This window comes from Vicia villosa, linkage group LG5 (assembly GCF_029867415.1).
Source record: "Vicia villosa cultivar HV-30 ecotype Madison, WI linkage group LG5, Vvil1.0, whole genome shotgun sequence".
In the NCBI taxonomy this organism is placed as follows: Eukaryota; Viridiplantae; Streptophyta; class Magnoliopsida; order Fabales; family Fabaceae; genus Vicia; species Vicia villosa.
This window is the reverse complement of record NC_081184.1, coordinates 15,768,640-15,771,585: the sequence shown is the minus strand read 5'-3', so window position 1 is coordinate 15,771,585 and position 2,946 is coordinate 15,768,640. Positions and strand designations below refer to the sequence as shown.

The 2,946-nt window shown below is 22.6% G+C and overlaps 1 long non-coding RNA gene across 1 annotated transcript; it reads right to left on the bottom strand.

Moving 5' to 3' along the window:
• Positions 1–1,318: 1,318 nt before the first annotated feature.
• Positions 1,319–2,576, bottom strand: LOC131606341 (uncharacterized). The gene is made up of 3 exons (XR_009284807.1): positions 2,501–2,576; positions 1,604–1,782; positions 1,319–1,374 (listed from the first exon to the last, which is right to left on the bottom strand). It is a non-coding gene; the product is annotated as an uncharacterized LOC131606341 (long non-coding RNA).
• Positions 2,577–2,946: the final 370 nt, after the last annotated feature.

Below are 2,946 nucleotides of genomic sequence, written 5' to 3'. Positions count from 1 at the left end.
ATTACTAATTTTCATGTTAATATCCGCACCTACATAAAACGGGACGAGGTGAACATATTAAAAGGTGCGAACCTAAAATTTTGTTAAAAAAAAAATACAGACAAAACATATTAATTTGATGAGTTTTACCACCATTAGAGATGAGTATTACTTGAATACTACTATTAATTTGATTTTGCACGCCAAACATATCCTTTTTCTTGTTGCCAAAATTTTAAAATGTTTAATCTTATTCTTTTTACTGATTGGATTTTTAATCTAAGATATGCCAGAATCTCTTCATGGATTTAAATTTAAACGTAGGATTATAAGAAATTATATTGGTTTTAAAGTGATGCATCCATCTCTAAACTATGAAGGAAAAAAAATTCTAATCTCAAACATTCATAAATTTCACTTAGATGTAGATCTTATACACTCAAAGCAAAAAATCACAAGTAATAAAGATATGATCCAAAGATTTACTTCTAATAAAGACTCCATAATATTATATAGTTTCTTCTTTAAAGTAAACAACTTCAAAGTCTAATGTGCTCTGAAATAGGAAAATAAACTATATATTTATAACATTTAGTTCTTCCATATAACTAGAATGACTATACTGCCATATTATCCTGCTGTGCCTGCAATATCCATTCAAATAATAAATATTATACTCTAAAATCAATATTTGAATATGTATAGTAAAAAATCTAATTAGAATTTAATATAGATAGTTAGAAATTTACATAATTATAATCACATGTATCAATATCCATTAGATTATTTCCTTTTATACAAAATATTTTATATTTTAAAATATGATCTAGTTTAATTTAAAGGTAAAAGAGAGAAAAAAAAGCATGGAATATCAAAATTATTTAAATTATATATATATATATATATATATATATATATATATATATATATATATATATATATATATATATATATATATATATATATATATTTCAATTTTTTCTATAAATGCTAAAACTCTTTTTAGTAATTACACAATAAAAATATTTTTTATCTAAAATATCTAAAAATGAATTATTTCAAAATCAATTTCCAACACTTCATAGACGTTTTAATTAAAATAAATAAATACCTTGTAAAGCATATATTATATTGTTGGCAATGATGATTCAATAATAAAGTCCCCCTGTTGATTGAAAGTTGACAAGACAACAAAATAAAAAAAAAATGTTAAACAAATGAAAGTTTTTAAAAATAAATAAACTTTTCTTAATTATTTTTTATTTTAATTTTTAAAATTTATTAGATTTAATGAATCTAAAAAATAATTTTTTTTATAGTATGTGACAAACATAAAATACCTTTCCACCAATCTCCTCTTGAAGCAGCTCCTGAATCATCCTTTTCCCAATTATTCTTTGGTGTTAATCAGATAAAAAAAATCACATTAGGAATTTTGATACTAGAAAATAAATTCTACCATAAAATAAAATAAACCTAAAATTATTATAGTCCCACGACTCTTGATTTAACTGAAAATAATTTTGGTAGTAAAAATAAAATAAGATATACCTAAATAAATAAATATAAAGTCTAATTAAAAAGTGTATACTTTTAAAAAATACATGTATTAGAGGCTACTTACAAATGAAGTTACTCCTGCATTTTGTGTTGTCTGAGTATTAGGAATTATGTCCTGGCCACCATAATATATGGATGAAGTAAAGTTACATGGATGGATTATTTGATCATGGTTGGTGGAACTCATGTTGTTATTGTTTGCATCCTGTGCTTCATTTCCATGGTTTTTGTTTGAGATGTCATCTGTGTGTATGGAAAACAAATTAAAATTGAAAAAAATATATTATAGCTGAAAAAAATATTAAAGCATTTGTCATATGAGGTGAAGTTGTATTTTATTTCAAGGGAAAATAAGAAAAAGATTAAAAAAGCCTGAATTATTCAATTATATTATTTACTAATATATATTATTTAATTTTTATTTTGTAAGAAAATGACGATCGTTTGATTTTATAGATAAAAAATAACCTATTTTCTGTAAAATAACTTTATATCGTCATCTAATAATAAACAAGCAATTTATTATGTCATTTAAATATAATTTGATGATGTACACTTTATTTATTGGTTGTAAAATTGCTTTAAATTGCGAGTGCATCTCCTATTTTTTGTTAAAAGATATTTGTATTCTTCCTTGATGACATACACACCTATACTATTTAATGACTATTTATTATATATTTTTTATTACTATTTTTCAAAAATAATATTATTATTTGATATTATAAAAGAAATTATTAATTTTTTTTGCAATCTTTGCTAAATATTTTTTTTTGGATGAAACCCTAAAGAATACAACGAAATCATGATCCCAACCCAAAATAAGAAGAACTCATTTATAATGATCAAGTGATCTAAATTACTAACATTTAATTACCAAAATTTATACTGACAAATTTATATTCACATATATGATACTTTATAAAATTCCATAAAATGAGAATCTATGAATATATATTACCTTGAGTTTCAATTAAGGAGTTTAATGTCTTCTTGACAATCTTGTCATTCACTTCATATCGTACAGATTCTCTTCCTAACACCTGAAAATTAATACAACTCAAGCCAAATAAATCATCACATTTATCTCAATAATATTTCATATTTGTAAAAAAAAAAAAAAAACCAGAGTTGTATAAACATAATGAATTAAATAAATACCTAAAATGATCAAATTGATTTAACCATTAAAATAAAAGAACAACAAAAATAAAGCACTAGAACATTACCAAAGGTGATTGATTAGAAAACATAGAATTAAAAATTCCAGAATTCTTTTGATAATTTTTTCTCTCCATTCTCCTCTTTTCTCTCAAATTTTAATTTACTATCTCAATTCATTTGACCAAAGATGTTATAGCCTTTATTTATAAAAACAGACCAAGAGAAGGTAGATCAAGAAAATGT